Source organism: Camelus bactrianus, chromosome 24, assembly GCF_048773025.1.
Source record: "Camelus bactrianus isolate YW-2024 breed Bactrian camel chromosome 24, ASM4877302v1, whole genome shotgun sequence".
Lineage (NCBI taxonomy): Eukaryota > Metazoa > Chordata > Mammalia > Artiodactyla > Camelidae > Camelus > Camelus bactrianus.
The window spans coordinates 27,063,493-27,085,103 of record NC_133562.1 but is presented as its reverse complement, the minus strand read 5'-3'; positions in this window follow the sequence as shown (position 1 = coordinate 27,085,103).

Below are 21,611 nucleotides of genomic sequence, written 5' to 3'. Positions count from 1 at the left end.
GCCAGATAATAGGCTTCCACTATTTGCCTCTCCTCATGACTACAGTGAAACCACAACTGACTGCTAAACAAGTATCAAAAAAAAAAAAAGACTGGATCCTAGCAAAAGAAGATCTTCAGTGGAAACACAGAGATGGAACCACAGCAGGATGGTAGGAGGGGCATTCTCATGATATAGGTGGACCCCATATCCCTCACTGTGGGCAACTCACAAGGTGAAGAATAAGTCACAACGAACCTCCAACAGAAGTGGGAATTATAAGCCCAGCATCAGGTTCCCCAGCCTAAGGTTCTGGCATTGGGAGGAGTAGGGGACCCCAGGACAACTGTTTCTTTTTTTTTTTAATTCTTTTTATTTTATTTTTTTATTGAGTTATACTCAGTTTACAATGTTGTGTCAATTTCAAGTGTAGAGCACAATTTTTCAATCATACGCTTATTCATTGTCACATCCTTTTCCACCATGAGCTACCACAAGAACTTGTATATATTTCCATGTGGTATGCAGTATAAACTTGTTTACCTATTCTATATATACCTGCCAGTATGTACAAAATTTGAACTCCCAGTCTGTCCCTTCCCACCCTCTTCTCGCCTGGCAATGACAAGTTTGTATTCTATGTCTGTGAGTCTGTTTCTGTTTTACATTTAAGTTTATTTGTTTTTTTGTTTTTTGTTTTTTTAAGATTCCACATATGAGCAACATATGGTATTTTTCTTTCTCTTTCTGGCTTACTTCATTTAGAATGACATTATCCAGGGAGATCCATGTTGCTGCAAATGGCATTATATTGTCATTTTCATGTCTGAATAGTACACCGTTGTATAGGTATATCACTTCTTTTTCCGGTCATCTTTCTATGGACATTTATGCTGTTTCCATGTCTTGGCTATTGTAAAGAGTGCTGCTGTGAACATTGGGGTGCAGGTGTCTTTTTGATGTCAGGTTCCTTCTGGATATATACCCAAGAATGGGATTCCTGGGTCATATGGTAAGTCAATTCCTAGAGTTTTGAGAAATCTCCATACTGTTTTCCACAGTGGCTGCACCAAACTGTATTCCCACCAGCAGTGTAAGAGGGTTCCTTTTTCTCCACAGCCTCTCCAGCACTTGTCATTTGTGGACCTTTGAATGATAGCCATACTGACTGGTGTGTGGTGATACCTCACTGCAGTTTTGATTTGCAAATCTCTGATAATTAGTGATATTGAGCATTTTTTCATGTGTCTATTGATCATTTGTATTTCTTCTTTGGAGAATTGCTTGTTTAGGTCTTCTGCCCATTTTTGGATGGGATTGTTTGTTTTTTTCATATTAAGTCGTATGAGCTGCTTATATGTTCTGGAGATCAAGTTTTGTCAGTTTCATCTTTTGCAAAACTTTTCTCCCATTCTGTAGGTTGTTGTTTTGTTTTGCTTATGGTTTCCCTTGCTGTGCAAGAGCTTGTAAGTTTACTTAGGTCCCATTTGTTTATTCTTGTTTTATTTCTGTTGCTTGGGTAGACTGCCCTAGGAGAACATTTTGAGATGTATGAGAGATAATGCTTTGCCTAGGTTTTCTTCTAGGAGGTTTACTGTATCTTGTCTTATGTTTAAGTCTTTGATCCATTTTGAGTTTATTTTTGTGTATGGTGTAATGGAGTGTTCTAGCTTCATTGCTTTACATGCTGCTGTCCAGTTTTCCCAACACAATTTGCTGAAGAGCCTGTCTTTGTTTCATTATATGTTCTTGCCTCCTTTGTCAAATATTAGTTAATGAAAAGTTTGTGGGTTCATTTCTGGGCTTTCTATTCTGTTCCATTGGTTCATATGTCTGTTTTTGTACCAATATCATGCTATTTTGACTACTGTAACTGTAAAGTATTGTCTGAAATCTGGGAGGGTTATTTCTCCAGCTTCTTTCTTTTCCTTCAGTAATGATTTGTCAATTCTAAGTCTTTTGTGCTTCCATATAAATTTTATTATGATTTGTTGTAGTTCTGTGAAATATGTCCTGGGTAATTTAATAGGGATTGCATTAAATCTGTAGATTGCTTTTAGCAGGGTAACCATTTTAACAATATTGATTCTTCTACTCCACGAGAATGGGATGTTTTTTTCATTTTTTTTAAGTCTTCTTTAATTTCCTTAATCAGTGTTTGTATAATTTTCCATGTATAAGTCTTTCACCTCCTTAGTTAGATTTACATTTGATAGTTTATTAATTTGGTTGCCATTTTAAAGGGAATTGTTTCTTTACTTTCTTTTTCTGTTGATTCACCATTAGTGTAAAGAAATGCAACTGATGTTTGAATGTTAATCTTGTAACCTGCTACCTTGCTGAATTCTTCATTTCGAGTAGTTTTTGTGTGGACCTTTTAGGGTTTTCTATATGTGGTATCATGTCATATGCGTATAGTGACAGTTTTACCTCTTCTTTTCCAATCTGGGTCCCTTTTATTTCTTTCTCTTGCCTGATTGCTGTGGCTAGGACTTCCAAGACTATATTGAATAGGAGTGGTGATAGTGGCCAGCCTTGTCTTGTCCCAGATTTTAGTGGGAAGATTTTGGGCTATTCACTGTTGAGTACTATGGTGGCTGTAGCTTTTACTATGTTGAGATATGTACCCTCTATACCCACAATGGTGAGAGTTTTTATCATAAACAGGTGTTGAATTTTATCAAAAGCTTTTTCTGCATCTATTGAGAAGATCATTTCTTTTTCCTTTCTTTTGTTGATGTGAGTATTACATTGATTGATTTGCATATGCTGAACCATCCTTGTGTCCCTGGGATGAACCCCACTTGATCATGATGTGTACTCTTTTTAATGTGCTGTTGGATTCTATTTGCTAGTATTTTGGTATGGATTTTTGCATCTATGTTAATCAGTGATAATGGTCTGTAATTCTATTTTATTTTTGGTGGTGGCATTGCTGGTTTTGGTATCAGGGTGATGGTGGCTTTATAGAATGAGTTTGGGAATACTCCCTCTTGTTCAGTCTTCTGAAAGAATTTGAGGAGGACTGGTATTAGTTCCTCTTTGTATGTTTGGTAGAATTCCATTGTGAAGCTGTCCGGTCCTGGACATTTATTTGTAGGGAGGTTTTTTATTGTTAATTCAATTTCATTTCTAGTGATCAGTTTGTTCAAGTGGTTAGTCTCTTTTGATTCAGTCTTGGTGGACTGTATGTTTCCAGAAACTTGTCCATCTCCTGTAGGTTATCCATTTTGGTTCCACACAGTTTTTCATAATATTCTCGTAAGATACTCTGTATTTCCATGTTTATTGGTTGTAATTTCTCCATTTTCCTTTCTTATTTTGCTTATTTGTGCTCTCTCTTTTTTCTTCTTTGTAAGTTTGGCCAGAGGTTTGTCAATTTTATTTACTCTTTCAAAAAACCAGCCTTTGGTTTGATTGATTTTTTTCTATTTTTTAATCTCTATTTTATTTATTTTCTCCCTGAGTTTTATTATTTCCTTCCTTCTGCTGACTTTTGGGTGTTTTTGGTCTTCTTTTTCTAGTCCTTTTAGCTGGTGGATTATATTGTTCATTTGAGATTGTTCTTCTTTTTTAAGGAAGGCCTGTATTGCTGTAAATTTCCCTCTTAGCATTGACATTGCTGCGTCCCATAAGTTTTGTGTGGTTGTGTTTTCATTTTCATTTGTCTCAAGGTATTTTTTAATTTCAAGTTTGATTTCCTCAGTGATCCATTGGTTTTTTAATAGCATGTTGTTTAATTTCCATGCTTTCCTCTTTTTCTTCTTTGTTTCTCTGTAGTTGATTTATAATTTCAATGGCATTGTGGTCAGTAAAGATGCTTGAGATAATTTCTTAAAATCATTGAGGCTTCTTTTGTGCCCAAGTACATGATGAATCCTAGAAAATGTTCCATGTGAACTTGAAAAGAATGTATATCCTATTTTTGGGGAATGCAATACTCTGAAAATACCCACCAAATCTAATTTTTCTATTGTATCATTTAATTTCTCTGTTGCCTTCTTTATTTTATGTCTGGAAGATCTGTCTAGTGATGTTAATGTGGTGTTAAAATATTCCAACAATGATTGTATTCCCATCAATTTCCTCCTTTATCTCTGTTAGTAGTTGTTTTATGTACTTAGGTACTCCTATGTTGGGTGCATATATATTAATGATTGTAATGTCATCTTGTATTACTCCATTAATCATTATAATATGTCCTTTTTATCTTTCTTTATGGCCTTTGTTTTAAAGTCTATTTTGTTGAAATCAGTACTGCAACACCTGCTTTTTTTGGCTTTTCCATTTGCATGGAATATCCTTTCCATCCTTTCACTCTTAATCTATATGTGTCCTTCTCCCAAAAGTGTGTCTCTTATATGCAGCATATTGAAGATTCTTGCTTTATTATCCAGTCTGCCACACTACGTCGTTTGACTGGAGAATTTAGTCCATTAACATTTACAGTAATTAATGATAGATGAGTATTTATTGCCATTTTTAACTTATTTTTGCATTTGATTTAGCATTTTCTCTTTGTTCCTTTCTTCTTCCTTTTGTGATTTGGTAAGTTTCCTGTGTATTATCTTGGATTTCATTTAGTTTGTTTGATTCACTTGTAAGCTTTTGGCTTGTGGTTACCCTTTTTTGTAAGTCTATTAACTTATTACTGTAAGTGTTTGTACTAAACAGATAGTAATATTAGCTCAAACCCATCCTACCGAGAACACATATTTTTTAAAGAAGAAAGAAAAACAAAATACTGTATGTTTTCTTGCTTCCCTCTCCCACTCTTAATGATTTAGATGTCTTCTTTTACAATTTTGTATTTATTCTATTTGTAATTCATGGCAGTCATCTCCTTTCCAGTTGTGAGTTTCTCATTTCTGTAGCATCCTGCTTCTTTTCTATTTAGAGTAGACCTGTCAATATTTCTTTTAGCATGGGTTTAGTGTGGTTAAACTCTTAGTTTTTGATCATCTGTGAAGTTCTTTATCTCTCCTTCTATTCTAAAGGATAGCCTTGCTGGATAGAGTATCCTAGGCTGCATATTTTTTCATTCAGGACTTTGAATATATCTTGACACTCCCTTGTGGCCTGTAGTGTTTGTGTAGAGAAATCAACTGAGAGCCTTATGGAGGTTCCCTTATAACTCACATTTGTTTTTTCTCTTGCTGCCTTTAGGATCATTTCTTTATCCTTGCCTCTGGCCATCTTGATTAGGATGTGTCTTGGTGTGAGTCTGTTTGGGTTCTTCCTGTTTGGGACCCTCTGAGCCTCCTGTATTTAGATATCTGATTCCTTCTTTAGGTTTGGGAAGTTTTCAGTCATGATTTCTTCAAATACCTTTTCAATCCCGTTTGTTCTTTCTTCCCCTTCTGGAAACTCTATTATGCATAGATTAGTGTGCTTTGTATTATCCCATATGTCCCTTTATTGTTTCCATTGTTTTTTATTTGTTTTTCTCTCAGCTGTTCTGATTGGGTGGTTTCTGTTGTCCTGTCTTCTAGGTCACTTATTCATTCCTCTGCATTATCTAGCCTGCTATGTACAGCTTTTAGATCACTTCTCATTTCAGCCAATGAGTTTACCAAATATACTTGGTTCTCTTTATAGTTTCTATTATGTTTTTGACATATTTTATATCTCTAAACACTATCTCTTTTTGTTCCTTCAGTACTTTGATCACTTCTTTCTTTGAAATCTTGATCTAGTAGGCCATCAATGTCTATTTCCTTGATTGTGCTTTCAGGGGATTTCTCTTGCTCTTTTAATTGGGAGTGGTTCCTCTGCTTCTTCATATTGCTCATACCTCTCTGGCATTGTGACTTAAGGAGTATCAGTTATCTATTGTGGTCCTTAAGGAGTGTATTTATTTATCTACCTAAAGGCTATGCAGGAATAAAACAGATTTTTTCACTTCTTTGTCTTTCGAAGAAGGTGATGTTCTGTCTGCGTTCAGGAGGTGCTCTGGTTGGCTGAGTGGATCTGTAGATGTGAGTTTTGGTGTATTTGTTGGAGAGAGTGAGCTACGAGCATTCTTCCACTCCTCCATCTTGCTTCTAAACTCCAATGTCATGTGTTTTTATAGCAAGAGGTATTACAGTGTTGAAAGCAGGGCTTGGTTCAGTTAAAAATGAGCTGAGTGCAAGAGGGATGAGACATCCTCCATCCTCTCCCCTCCTTGGGTGAAACATATGACTGTCAATTTTGAAAAGATAGTCACAGTCCCTAACTAGCCCAGCTCAACTAGTGTATGTTAACAGGAGCAGCACCACCAGAGGCATTGGAGACCCAAGAATATTGCAGTCTTAAAGATCTCTTGGAAAATTTTTGTTCGGTTTTGGTTTTTTGTTTTTCTTAAAATGTGGGGCATACTACTAGTATAGAGGGAAAAATAGATGTCAGGAAATATTTTTTTCATATAACAGTTTCATTGCAATTTTGTTCACACACCATGAAGTCCACCCATTTAAATGGTACAATTTGGCAGCTTTTAGCATATTCACAGTGGTGAAACCATCATTATTCCAGAATGTTTTCATTGCTTCAAAAAGAGCTGTGGAAATGAATGACCCATCCAACCCTCCCCAGTTCCAAGTTTCTTGGCTGTTCCTGAGCATATATTAACTTGTTACATTCCATGAAAAATCTAGGGGGAATTCTAATCAGAATTGCATTGAATCTATATATTAGAATGGGGAGAATTAATGTCTTTATGACATAAACTTTTTCTATCCATGAGTATATCTGGGACCCTATCTTTTTATCTCTGTAGAGCGTGGCCCATGGGAAGTCCTTACTAATTGTTGGGTCTGTGAATGATGAGATTATATACATCATTAGTTGTGACTGTAGCCTTTCACAGAAGAGAAAACTAACCTCAGTGTAGCCAAGTGCCTCCCTGATGGTCAGAAAGAGTGACAGCAATTGCTGGAGTGATCCAGTGGACTTGGTGCTTGCAACCAGTGTTCTCTCCCTCCTACAGCTAAGGAGATTACAGAGTTCTTTTAATTTTTTTAATGGTGTTGCTTTTATTTTTATTTATTTATTTGTTTCTTAAATTCTTATTTTTTATTGAAGTGTAGTCAATTTACAATGTTTGTTTCAGGAGTACAGCAGTGATTCAGTTATATTTATGCATATGTACACATATAATTTTCAGAGTGTTTTTAGTACAACTCATTACAAGAAATTGAATATAGTTCCCTGTGTTATACAGTAGATCCTTGTCATTTATTTATTTTATATATAGTTATGTGTATCTGTTAATCCTAAACTCCTAATCTGTCCCTCCCCCCTTTCCCACCTGCTGACCACAGTTTGCTATGTCCATGAGTATTTCTAGCAGCATCCTTTTTGCTAGTAATATATGCTGGTTGGCTGCCTTCACTTTCATTAATTCCAACTTATCTGTAGGTGTTTTTCTTCTGGTGGGCCTGCATTTGGTTTGCACATGTGTTCATAGAGATCTGTATTTGGGAGAACTCCAGGCCTCGTGTAGTGCCTGGCACAGAACTCCCGCTGAGCTCATGCTTCAACTGGGAAAAAACATAGTAAAGTTTGGAATTTCCAGTACGATTTAGACTTCTGGGTTTCTGTAACCTATGCTTATCCCACCTTAATGTTGGCTGCACCTGTAGTGGATCATTTGATGGAACTTCATGGTATGGCAGTGTAGAGACAGGGCTTCCTTTTTTCTAACACTCATTATCCTGGGCCTCCCAGATCCTCCCCCAGCAGCGCTCAGGGCTGGCTTGGTGCTGCACTGAGGCAATATTTGTTAATAAGTCCCTTTCCTCATCTCTTCTGAGACTCCATTTCCTTCTCTGCACAGTGAGAGCTTGGACTAGATAAGTGCTTTTTGGTTTCTTTTAAACCCATGTCTCCTTTGGAGAAACCAAGAACTCAAATCCCTCCCCCACCCTAACTCTTCAGATTTTGATACGTCCTCCAAGGGGTGACACAGCTATTTGTGGAAAGTTGATATGATTTTGGTTCTTTCCAAGTGGTGCAGAAAAGACTTCAGAGATTTATTTCAGGAAGGGTGCAGGAGAGGGTCAGTATGTCAAACTTATTGGTATAAGCGCTGGAGCAGGGGCTTTGGTTTAAATACAGCCTCCGAATTGGCCTCTCTCTAATCTTGCACAATGTGATAAGCCTCTCTTTTCCTCCGTTTCTTCATGTGTCAAGTTGGAATGTTATTATTTTAGGGTTTTCATGAAACAATATACACAGAAGTCATTAGTTTCTCAGTAGAAACATGACCTGTTAGGGAGTCAGGGATTTCTTTAAAAAAAAAAAAAAAAAACGTGTCCATAGCATGCTGTTGATGTGTATTTTGAAGTTCCTGGAGGGTGAGGGTTGAGTCTAAAGTCCATCATGTGAAAGGTGGCGCCTGGGTCTGTGTGCCCCAGATTGCCCCCTCCTCCCCAGTCCTCTTCCTCTCAGTCCAGGATGAAGTTCCTGCCATTAAAATTACACAGAGTTCTTGTGGATATGGCTTTTAATTTTATTGTTTCACTGGGGAGGGCTGCTGTCATGATTTCCGTGGTCAGGTTTTGGTGACCTGAAGGCTATGCAATTGGGGGTTCATATTTAAGAAAAAGAAAACAAAGTTACAAATACAATATTATACCTAGGGTGGTGGCAGGGGCTCTTGGAAGTGGGGACAATTATCTCTGTTAGCTTCAGGTGCAGTGGCCTCTGGCCATGAGGAACCATCCTTGTGCTCTGGAGTTGGAGGGACCAGTAGGTTCAGTGGGAATGTTTACTGAGTGTATATCATAGGCTGCGCATTGTCCTATTTGTACTGTGTGTTCCTTATTTAAGACAGTGAGCTCATTTAATCTCAATAGCCTCTTTAAAAAATTAGACTTTTTATCTTGAGATGTAGTGAAGATTCCCATGCAGTTGTAAGAGCTGATACGGAGACAGCCTATGTACTCTTTGCCCAATTTTCCTTAATGTTTCCATCTTGCAAGGTTGGGGTACAATTCATTATTGACTCACTAACCCTTTGAGGTTTGTGTTATTACTCCCATTTCTATTTGTGAATAAACTGGGGTTTAGAGTAGCACACAGGCCTGCCCAGGTCACCCACATGGTTAGTGTAGAGTCGGGTGGAACGTGGGCTAAGGATTTCCAGGCAGTACCATTGTGATGGTCTGTGGCAGGGGCAGCATTCACTTGCGTGTTTATTCATTCATTCAACAAACATTTATTGAGTAACCTCTGTGGGTCAGAATCTATCACAGGGTTATCTGATTCTTCAGCAGTACTGAGAATCAGCTAACGTTTTCTTTTTTTTTTAATCTGAGAAATGTAGCTCTGAGAGGTTATAACCCCCTGCAAAGGAAATATAGCTCATAAAGGAGGGATAGTACATGTGTACAGTCCTCCAATTTTTATGCAGATTGTACCCTATTCATTTTACATTTGCAATCTGCCTTGATGTAGATATATTCTTGTAAAGCAAGGTTTGTTTTTTGTTTTGTTTTGTTTTGTTTTGTTTTTAATTGAAATGAGGTCAAGTTTAGAATGTTGTGTTAATTGCAATGTTTTTCTTTTTAATTTTTAATTAATTTTTATGGGGTAATTAAGTTTATTTTTTGTTTCATTTTTTTCTTGGAGATACTTGGGATTGAACCCAGGACCTCGTGCATGCTAAGTATGTGCTCTACCCCTGAACTGTACCCTCCTCCCCAGGGAGAGTTTTCTTATCCATTATTTTGCAGCATAGGAGTTCAAGTAAATTGGAGTTGAAATCCAGATCTTTCGATCCCACTGTGGTTCTTTTCATTATATTCTGCTGAGGGGTGTGGAAGCAGTTCCTTTGTTCATTCATTTATTCAGCATTTTTGAGCATCAGGGCCTGGCTAGATGTTGGAAACAGAAAACAAGAAATGACCCTTTTCTGCAGGGGCTGGAAGCCTAGACCAAGAACAGGAAGGATAATGTGATCCTAGCCATGGTAGCCATGCACAGACTCTGAGGACAGACTGCACCCCCAGGTTTGCTTGGGCTTCCCTTCCCTTCTGGCTGGTACACACAGGTCACTGCATCCCAGAGGGGCCTGCAGCCCACAGCATAGCGTGTACTGCAGTCTCCTCTCCCCTCTTGGCAGAGCCTGCAACATGAGCATTGCTGACGACATGCAGTGTGCTGAGGACCACCAGACTCTCCCCATGGTGGTCCAGCACATGGGGTTTATCTTGGAGGAGAATCTCTTATGCATCTATAAACAGATATCCTCAGTGAGCCAGGTCAGGCTGTGGGGCTTCCAGCAGTCATTCTGTATCCGCTGCTGGTACCACTACCCACACAAGAACGAGTGGGTAGACTTCAAGACCCACCGAAGGGTCATGGGCCTCGTCACCATCACTGACCGCTTGGCCAAGGACTGGCTGCAGATCGAGGAGCTCCCTGTGCAGAGGAGATGTGTGGCAACATGCAGGACGATTCGTGGCTCTTCGTCTTTGTGCTGAAGGGCGAGCTCGCCGAACAGCTGCGCACTGATGTGGCCTTGTACCCCAGCTACAAGGACTGTGGGATGGTGGAGAAGAGGATCAAGGACTTCATCGAGTCTCTCTTCATCGTGCTCAAGTCCGAGCACCTGGACAGGGCCGCCAACAATTTTGGGGACAAGATCCCCCTCCTCTGCATCTCATTTAAGAAGGACTTGGTGGGACTGGACACAGACAGCAGGTAAGCCTATGTGGAGTCCCGGCTGCCCTGGCTGTGTGCCTGGGTTGCTTTCCTACATCCAGAAAGGGATCAGCAAGAAGGGGAGCTGTCTTGCAACCAAGGGGGGAGGGAGATGCAGCCTGACGGTTTTCATAGTTTTAAAAATGAATTCATCTTTAGTTCAGAGAGATCCATTTAGGGTTAGTTTGGATACTTACTCCCCCTTTCCAACCAAGACCCCTGGTGGGACCCCTGGAGTTGCTGTCCAATAGGGTAGCCACAGCCAAAGAGGCTGGGAGTGCTGGGGAGGAGGCTGGTCTAAGCTGAGACGTGCAGAAGGTCAAATGGACATCAGACACTGAGACTTGTCTAGAAAAAAGAATGTAAACTTCTTGATAATTTCTATATTTACTACATGTCAAAATGATACTATAATACATATTACATTAAACTAGATCTGTTCTTAGAATCACTTTAAAGTGTTTGTTTTTCTACTTTTTTAAATGTGGCAACTGGAAAACTTTCTTTGTGTGACTCTCATTGCATTCCCGTTGTCCTGGGACAGTCTTGTCCATTTGATGTATAGGTGAGGGGCTGAATCCCAAGACGCAGCAGATCGAGGCACTAGCTGAGCTGGGGTTGGAGACTGTGTCTCCTGCCTCCCAGGCTGTTCTTCCTGCCCAACAGCCAGCATGCCAGGTAGGACATCAGAAACACCGCCAGGGATTTCCGAAGGAGCTCCTTACTCAGGGGAAGGCGTGTCACGGAGTATGGGACAGAGTATGGAAAAGTTCGTTCTCACTTTGTCCCTGTGATTAGGTCACTGGCCCCACTTTGCCACGGAATTGCAGACGAGTTCTTCTGGGCCATGTGCCCCCTCCGCCACCCTCTGCTCTGCTTCACTGTGTGGCCATCGTGCCGTCCCTCGGGCAGAAGAGGGTGAGATGCCTTTGCTGAGAGGTGGTCCCCCTTTGCTGTGGAGAGCGAGGGAAGCTGTGTCCTCCGGCCTCGGGCTTTGGGCCCTGAGTCTGCTCTCCCTGCGCTGGAAAGCATGCAAAGCGGTCTCATAGGTGACAGTTGGTGGTCCTTGCACATCCTACCGGGCCCGCTGTAGAGTCGAGGCTCCGTAATTCTTGGACTTATCCAAGGTCAGACCATACTTTCTGGGTTTTGGTAAGTTGGAGGAGAAGACACCAGAGAATTGACAAAAAGAAAGTCCCGGCCAGCCCTGCGAGTGAAAGGCACAGGGGACCCGAGTACCACCTGCGTGTGGTGCCTGGCGGGCTCTGGATGAATTTTCAGTTCCTCCCCGGACATGCCTCTATGGCTTAAGGAAATGGCGAGACATGTTGTGGCCATGATGTGTACTTGTCCTCGCAGGGCTCTGTGATCTACACACCTAACTCCCTTCTGCTCCTTGGGGATGAGGTGTCACGTTTATGGTCCTGGGCACTGCTGAGGGCACAGCTGCCAGCACTAGGCCACTACCAGGCTGGCTCTGTCCACCTCACCTGTCACCTCCTTCTGAGCCCCCAGGCGTTAGGCGAGAGAGGTACATTGGTGATGCACTAAGGTGGGGCTGCACATGCGCACAGCACTGCAGCATCAGCAGGGACCACCTTCTCCCCCTGGACAGACTGATGGGTGAGCGGTGGAAGCCTGGAGCCCTGCTCCAGCCCCCTGGCCAGTTCCTCCTCTTTTGTCATAGGAGGCTCTGGTGACATTTTTGCTCAGCAACTGCTTGGCTATGAGTCTGCGGACCCACCGGAAATTGCCAGCTTGTTTTTGCCTTTGGAAGTCTGTCCTCGGGATTTGGCGGAGGAGCTAGTTTCAGGACAGTGTGCTTAGTGCATAGTGATTGACACAGTCACCATTGTTTACCCAGAACCTCGTCTACCAGGCACAGCTCTGGGCATCAAAATACAGCAGCGCATTAAACCTCCCTCCTGTTGGATCTGTCTGTTCTGGTACCAGAAGCGCTCGGCCAGCATCTGAACGTCAGTGAGATAACGCAGCCAGTGAGCTCCAGTCAAACACGTTCTCCTCCCATCACTGTTACTCCACTGTTGCTTTTATTCCATAGTCACCCAACTTTTAAAACAATGCTTTGTTGCAGGAGCAGAGCGTAATTCTCTCCTGCTACTCTTGGTGGGAGTGAGCAAAACTGTCAAGCCTGAAATGCGACCAAGTATTGTAGATCAAAAGCTGTCTAGGCGCATGTAGGCGGAGTTTTGGTTTGGGGCGCTGATGACGTTGGGGTCCCCATGGCAGTGACTCTCCCCTCAGGCCCCTGGCTTCCCCGGAGCAGGAGGTGAGGGTGGGTCTCACTCTCCCCGCGTCTCTAGCCTCATCAAACTCACGTAAATTCTTATATTCATGCTGTCAAAATTATTTTGGTTGTTGTGTATTTCTAACTTTTGCTTGTTCATCTCTTCCTTTTTCTCTCGTACCACCCTGTGAGCATGCTGTTGGGTCTGAAAAGGTGGGTTGTGCACACCCTGCATCGGAAATACCTATATTTCACTTCGTGCTGCCTCCATCGCTTTAAAAAGCAAAAACTTAACAGCTGCCTTGATCCACTTATTATCCTAGTCATCCTATTATTTTCTAATGTTTTGGAATTTTTGCTTTGTTAACACATCACGCACTGGTGTTTGATACCTGTTAAACTCCTTGCTTGGAAGAGCCTGTTTGGTCCTCCTTATATTGGTGACAAATGAGCCATTATTAATTTTGCTTGTTTGTTTGTTTTGAGAAAGTGAGATGCGAATTGATTTAGGTGGCTTCTGAGGGAAGTTTTTCATGGGTATTTTCACTTGGAAAGTCAAAGCATGTAGTACCTTGCTTGATTCTGGCTTTTACTCGCACGCGGTTCCTGGCCGTCGCTGTGTAACGAATCTGACGGGGCTTCCTGGCCGGCGGTCACTGGGGAGGACGTGGCCGGCTGGGGGGGGTGAGCAGCCCACAAGGGGCGCTGTTGGAGAAAGCAGTTTCCTTTTGCTTTTGCCTTCCCATGCCATTTATTTTACTTTGCCTTCATAAAGGAGCAAAAGTGGGTCTAAAATCCATGTCACTCTTTTGTTCCCTTTATGACACTGGTTTCTCTGAGAATCAGGAAAATGTAGCCTTCTGCTAAGGAGCTGCCTCACTTGGATCTGGTGGACACAGGGACTGCTAACGGGGACCGTAGCTTCCTCTCTGCTTCAGCCAGTGGGCATTCAGAGCCGGGTCTGTGGTTTGCTTCAGCCGCTGTGCAGGCCTCCCTGCACCGGCCTTTACTTTTAACCCATGTTGGTAGTAAATAGCTGACTCTGTGTCTGTTGCAGCTGACGTCCACCTCTGACGGCCGTGTCGTTAGTTTGCGGTAGTGAGTCTCCAACCCCCAGTCAGCCGTGTAGGGAGATGCTTTGACAGACCTAGGACCTTGGATTCTCACCCCCACCCTGGTTCATCTCACCCAGGGGAAGTGTTTGGCCACCACCGTCATGCTGGCCATGAGGCCATGAGGCCTTGTTTCTCCTTTCATGCTCTGGTCCAAATGTGGACACTTCACCCTTCACTGACTTGGTCTCGCTTGAGACAGGCCAGACTTTCTGAAAGAGTCAATCACAGTCTTGGGGGGAACAGAACAGAAGTAAGTGTCACAAGGAGAAGGAGTCTAGGCTGTCCAGGTTGGCAAATGCTGGCTGGGATCTGTGATGGCTGGGCTGTGCCCTGGACACAGGCCTTTCCCGTGGCTCCTGAGGGCCCAGGGGTCGAACTGAGAACAGCCTTGCCTGGGTTCCTCCATCCTCATCTGTTCACTGGCAAGTGTGTCTGCTTATTAGGAACTACCCCAGACCTAGGGTCCTTCAAATTTCAGACCATGGGAGAACCTTGAGTCCCTTTTCCTGGGCCTCCCTTGTGAGAATCCAGTGCCTTCTGAGGTGACCGGCGGCAGGAGATGACTCCCCTTCCAATAAGCACCCTTCGGAAGACTGTGACTCAGTGCACCTTGCTGTGAGCTTGTGGGGTTCCGGCCGCGGTCTCTGCAGAACCACACTTGAGATGGGCTTAGCGATGGACATGACAGGAACGATTCCATGGCAGGGCTGGGGTGAGGGAACAGGGGAAATTGAATGTCACCTCAAACACCTAGGTGGGTCATGGGTCTGTTACTAAAATGGGGAGCCTGTGAGGTACCTGCCAGGAATCGAATTCCAGAGAAAATTGTAGACATGAGGTATTTTTAAGATGCCATTTGTCATCCAAGTTAGGACTTCAAAAAGGCACTCGGGTCTATGAGCCTGGGTCTGAGGTGAAGGAGCCGGACTAGAGATACAAGTTGGGAGTCGTCATTCTTAGCTGGTGTTCACAGCCTTTTATGTGGATTAGCTCATCTTGAGAGGTGCAGGCTAAGGCTGAGGGGGTACAGGGCTGTGCCTCGGTTGGAGGAAAGCCCAGACCATGCAGCTTTGGTGTGTCAGTCAGCAGCATTTGCGATTTTCATAGCAATGCCATTTATCCTTAAGGGGCCGGGGGGTGGGGAGGGCCACCCGTGAATAAATCTGAAGGGAGGGTTTTGGCCATGTGTGCTCGTCTTGGGACGATACAGAGGCTGCAGGGTCCGGCAGGGGAGACTCCTCAGAAGCTGGAGTCAGAGTGGGGAGGGGGGAGAAGGTAGTCACACTCACCTGTGAGGGAGGGAGGGAGGCCTAGAGAGTCCCCACCTTACCGGATTCGCTTTCCCATGAACAGAAGGCAATCAGACAGAGTATCTGAGGTGAGAAGGGATGGGCGCTGGGAGAGGAGCCAACCTGGGGAATGGTGCTTGGACAGTTCTGGAATAGTCTCCCTGTAAAATAGAGTTAGAAAAACTCAGACTCTTAAGAACAGTGATAGTGACTGGGGAGGAGACAGTTCTTTTTCTGTCCTCCTAAGGGTAAGTAATGTATCCAGGGATACACAGAAGATTCGGGAAGTCTGTTCCGGGGACTTGATCCTTACCGGGGGAACAGAGCAAGTTTAAAGGGGGAGAAGGGCAGCGGAGGGAAACTAGCCAGGGAAACTAGCCTGTGTCAGTTACCAGTCGGCGGCCCTATTTGCGTGTTGCATTCACATTCATGCCTCCCAGGTGGGCAGTGGCAGCCCCCTTTTGCGGATTGACAAGCCTTCTCAGAAGAGTTAAGGAATTGGTCCGTTTAGCGGCTAGCAAATGCTGTAGCAGGATTCAAGCAGGGCCTTGTCAGACTTCAAGGGCATGTTTTCTCTACTAATTCCGGTACCTCCCTGTTGTACCTGGAATGGTGAAGTGGGTCAGTTTTGGAGCCTTTCAGAAAAAGTGTGATTTAAGTGCCTCAGGACTGTTTCACAAAGCTCAGTGTTCTTTGATGGTTAGGAAGCACCGCAGTGCTTTACGCCCCACAGATGTAAGGTCTTACTCCTTTGACGATGACGTGGTTGCAAATGATGTACAGGTGCAAAACCAGACTTAGCAGCTTCTGAAGGGAAACTCTCTAATTCTCCCTTGATAGACATTCTTCCATGGGATGTAACTGTGCTGCAGCGTAGGCCCGAGCTTTCCACATGGACTGAGGGTTTGATATCCAAAGTTAGCAAAGAAGAGTCAGATGGAGAAAATCGACGTTGACAATTTATTTTGGGGTTTCATTAGACAAGATATACTATCAGTTAATGGCCCATATAGCAAATGAAACTGAGTACAGAACATTGCATTTGTTATTTTCTATTTAGAGTTCTCTTACAGCATATGGTTGCCTGCTTTGGAACATCAGCTCCACCACCAGGGCGCCTGTCTTTGTGTTGGTGTGATTGCATTTACACAGTGAATGTAATCTGGGCTTCCTCAGCCCCAAACACTCCAGTGCAGAATCACGGGCTGTAGCCATCTCTTACTCACGCAAATACTTCTAAAATTATATGATGCCAGAAAAGAAAGAAGAGAGAGATAGAGATTGCCTTTATCAAAGTTCCTTTCAATTCTAACTGCAAACTGTTGTTGAGCAGCTCTGGTTTCCTTTGGATATGAATATATACATTTCTTTGCATGTAACCTGGGTTTTGGACCAGAACATCAAGCTCTTGCTGTCCACAGGCCACAAATATAGTAGCCAAATAGCACATGTGTGAAATATTTTATTCTTTTTTCTGAGAAAGAATCCTTGAATTTGGGACTTGGTCTGTGATTTTTGCTTTTTGCTTCTCCCACCCCTCTTGTAATCTCTCACTCCTTCCCACGTGGCCCCCAAGAGGTGGTCTCAAAGGAGCGGGCAAACACCCAGTTTGTCACCATGCAGTGCTGCTGAAGAGGGAGCCCAGCCAAGACCTAAAGGATATTATCAGAGAGGACTTCCTGGAAGAAATGGGCTCTACATTCAGTTGTGAGTACAGAGTAAGTGTCAGCCAGGAGAAGGAATCAAGAGGGTGGCTCAGGTGGCAGGAGCAGCCCAGGCAGAGGCCTGGAGGCTTGTGGTTGGGGACTCGGGGAGAGTGCCTTGTGCAGTCCAGGGTGGTTGGTGCCCCTGCTGGTGAGGACACTGGAGAGGGCCTGGGGTGGAGGGCTTTGGAAGAGCTTGGGTTTTACTAGAACTGACACAGGAGGCAGTGAAGGTTTCAGCAGGAAGTGACCCTCAGGAACTCCTGGTTTTGCTTCTGATGTTCTACAGAATGAAGGGTTCTGGACGGGAGATAGCAGCTCTGTCTGTCCCTTTGAGACCCACCCCTTCATTAACTTATTCATAACATGTGCCCTTCTGAGTGTGTAGGGGAGAGGGTTGGACCCACTGTAGTAAGCAAATCGTACTTGCCTCTTGCGAGCTTAGCAGTTTCAGAAGTTGACCCAGCTTAGAATGTTCTAGGAAAACATCAGGGGCACCTAACTAAAAGTGCGGGGTTTGGAGGCAGGGAAGTCTTCCTTTACATATAGTGAAAATGAGCCTGGAGGCGAGTGGGAAAAAGCAGGTGGTCAGGGGGCCCCTGAGGTCCCTGGGGACCTGTGTACTGCAGTGTGGCTGGGCAATTAGGGGCAGTGGTGGGGCTAGAACTCTACTAGGGAACCCCTGAAGGGCTTGAAGCAGGGGAGTGATGTAATCAAATTTGTGTTTTGGGAAGGCTGCTCTGGCTGTGTGTGTGTGTGTGTGTGTGTGTATGTGCAGTTGGGAACAAGGGGAGGGTGCCACCAAGTGAGAAGGTCATTAGAATACATTAAATAGGCTGGGAGATGAACAGTGGGAGAGGGGTATCGCAGCTGCCTGGGGATGGCAGGGGCAGTGCAGATGCAGTATCTCCATATGGGGAAGGCTTGTTAGCGGGGCCACCCTAGCGGCGCCTTGTGGCTGGAAGAAAACAGATGGAGGCCACCAGGTGGACTTTCCTCTTCTCTCCTTCCCTGCCTTCTGTGATGATCTTTGCTCAGCCAACATTTGGAACAGAAGAGCTAAGTTCCAGGGTAGCCCAGGAGTTTGCTGAGCTCGTTTGAGTGAGCTCTGATAGGATTTATGTGTGTGTTGAGATCTGCACGTTCACTTAGCTAGAAATGCCCCGTCTTTTGCATTTCCATAGGGGTTTTTATTCTTCATAAAAATTGCTTTCTTAGTGAGAGGAAATTGAATACAGCTACTGTTTTTCTCAAAAACAAAATCTTATCTTTAAAGAAATTTAATATTCAAATAATAGGAATATTTAAAAATGATAAAGTAAGGCTTTGGTGTAATTTCTTTGGCTTCTGAGTTAATGTAGAGTTAGAGCCTTTGCATTACTTAATAGCAAATCTTTGTCAGTATTTAAAGAGCTGTTAGTGAGTGCCCCAGGCCCCACCTCTCAAAGCATCACTAAAGCTTGCTCTGAAATAGTGAGGTCATAAAGGTCTTGTTTGCAGAATCCAAACAGTTGGTTTATAATATGCAGCATAGCTCTCTTTATAAAATAGCAAAAGGCTCAAAATAAAGAAATTGGAACATACTTGATTTTTTTTTTTAAAGCTGAAACATAAACATTCTTGTGCTAATGTTGTGACTGGAAATTTTGGAAAGAAAACTCCTACAATAATATTATGTATGTGAAATACATATATGACTTTCATGTTTGAAAAATAACTACACAGTGTTTTTTGAAGTCAGGACCATTCCAGCTGAGATACTGGCAGTGAAGGTTGCTGGTTTTCAATGGCAGAGCCTAAATTTGCCTTCTTAGCTTTTTTTTTTTTTTTTGTAGTGAGGGAGTTGAGTATTGCTTTGCCAGCATGCTTTCGGGGCAAGTTTGGGGCAGATGTCGTGCACCAGCAGTGAGACATTTCTGTGCATTTTACTTTCTGGACATCACCTGGCCGGGATGCTTTAGGACTCCCTGGTCCAACACCATTTGTCCTGGAGCTGTTCCAGACAGTGAATGGCTTTCTGTGGCTTGGAGGTAAGGTGATCTGATGCAGATGATCAGATGTGTAGTTAAAGTGCTGTTACTTGAAATAAGAGGAAACCTAGAAAAATGGCTCTAAAATACAGGATGAGGGAGGAGAATTGTCTGAGCTGCCTGCAGTGGGGAAGCTTCTCAGGTGACTCCCTCACTGTGTATCCTGTCACACTCCCTCACAGCCCTGCAAAGCAGTCCTTCCAAAGCAAGCATGCACTTTCTCAGAAATGCGCTGAATTTCCTTGTGCCTCTGTTTGTTGGCCTTTTTTAAAAGCACATCTTGCCCTTTGCTTAAATGCCATCCCTTTTAGTCACCTCTGACACATATTGTTCCGGACCTCATCCATATATAGCTGCTAAATTGATGAACAGAATGTAGTATCTCCATGTAGTGCAATATTATTCAGATATAAGAATGAAAAAAAATGAAAAAGAAAAAAAAAGGGGAAGATGAAAACGGCCACCTGCTCTTGGAACTCCACCCTGACTGCTCAACCCGCCCTTTTCCCTTTGAATCCCCACCCCTTATGCTCCACTCTACTCTTTTTGATAGTACTTACCACCTTCTGATAAACTTTAACATTTTCAAAAAAAAAAAAAAAGAAAAAGATGAAGATGAAGATACCACTTCAACATGGACAAGCCTTGATAACAGCAAGTTAAGTGAAAGGAACCAGACACAAACGGCCACATATTGTTGATTTCAGTGATCTGAAATGCCCAGAATAGGTACATGCAGAGGCAGAGAGCAGGTGATGGTTGGAAGGGGCTGGATGGAGGGGGGTTAGGAAGTGACTGCTACTGGACAGGGGGTTTCTTCTGGGGTGATGGAGTGTTCTGGAAATAGATGGTGGTGAGGGCTGCACAACCGTGAGTGTGCAGAAGACTGCTGAGCGCTGTCTCTGGGAGTGCCTGTGCTTGGGGCAGCTTAATTTTGTTCTCACCCTGCAATGTGAAGAGTCATCTTGTGCTGAGGCCGTTCTACTCCTGTGAGTGGTGAGGCTCAGAGACTTTGCAGAGTCATGTTTCTTTTCCCCCCCTGCTGAGTGTAGGCAAAAAAGGTTTAAGCCTGAGAAAGTGCTCCATCTGCAGAAATGTCTTTCAGTTTTGCATGGTGTAAAAGTCTTGAGAGCTTTTCAATCATTGAGGACAGTCTGTGGGGGGAAACAGCCCATGAAGCCTGGGTGAGTCCCGGAAGAGCCGCGCTTCCCTCCCTGACAGGGGTGGGGATTTCACCCCCGTTCAGGCACTGAAGGGCCCAGACCCGTGAGCGGAGTTGACAATTGTGAATATTTATGTGTATCCGCTGCTTCATCTTGGATATTAATTACAAGCTGAGTCAGTTTGTGGCGGCAGCCTCATCCTACATCAGGAATTCATAGTATCTGCTCTTTGAAGTGAAGACCAGACAGACTTGATTATTTAAGTCTCTCTTGAATTGATATCTCAGATTCCTTTGTCAAAAGCAAAACAGAAGAAATACAGACGTCCTTTAATGCCGATGTGACCTGAAGCAGGTTTAGTCTCTGTGCATCAGTGGCCTTATCTGTGGGTAAGGAAGATGATAACAGTGCTTCCCTCAGAGGGGCTGGTGAGGGGGGAGTGAGAAGCACAAATGGAGGACTTACATGAGATGCTCATGAATGACTGGATTTAATGCTCTCAGCCTGGTGAGGCCTCAGGGGCAGAGATGTCAGAACAGAGCAGTCCTAGCCGGAGCTCGATCCATGTTGGCAGCTGTGATTGTGATCAGTATCACCACTGTGGGTTATCAGGCAGTTTTAAGACTTGGTAATATGAATTCATGAATAATGTTAAAAGACTAGACATCTCAGATCCGGTTTACATAGTTTTCAAGATTTCCTCTGAGAAAAGGGTGTCTTTTTTCCCCAACTTAAATCTGAGTTGAGTCTGCAAAAGAATTCTGTAGTCGCATTTTTTTCTCTGTGAGTTATCATAACACTTTGTGTATATTTCCCTTTGATTGCTTTAATTCTCCATTTCTTCAAAAAACGTTTTTAAATGGAGTTACCGGGGACTGAACTGAGGACCTCATGCATGTTAAACACGTGCTCTCCCAACTGAGGTATAATCTCCCCCCTACTTTTTTTTTAACTTTACTTTCTTAGTATTCAGAGTTTAGAGGCCTCTAATTCTTTTTCTTGAGACTTGTTCATTAACCTGGAAGTCTATAAATAATGGGCAATACGTGGCTTATTAAAAAAAAAATCAATAGAACATTCTGCAATCCATCCAAAAGGAAAAGCTCATTAACTTAAAATGTTTCTCCTTTATGGTGATTTCTACTTTTTGGTCTAGCTTAATTTGTTAACAGCCATCCTCATCATCATAATGACCAAATTCGCCCTGAATGGGCACCGACCAAAGACTAAAGTGCTTTCCTCGTGTTTTACTTCATAGCAGGTGTTTGAGGGTAGGTATCAGTGTCTCCTTTTTTGCAGCTGAGGGATTGAGATATGGGGCAGCTTGTCCCAAATCACACGCAGCTGGCGGTGGCAGGCTCAGGGCTGGAAACCAGGATGCACAGGATGCCTTCT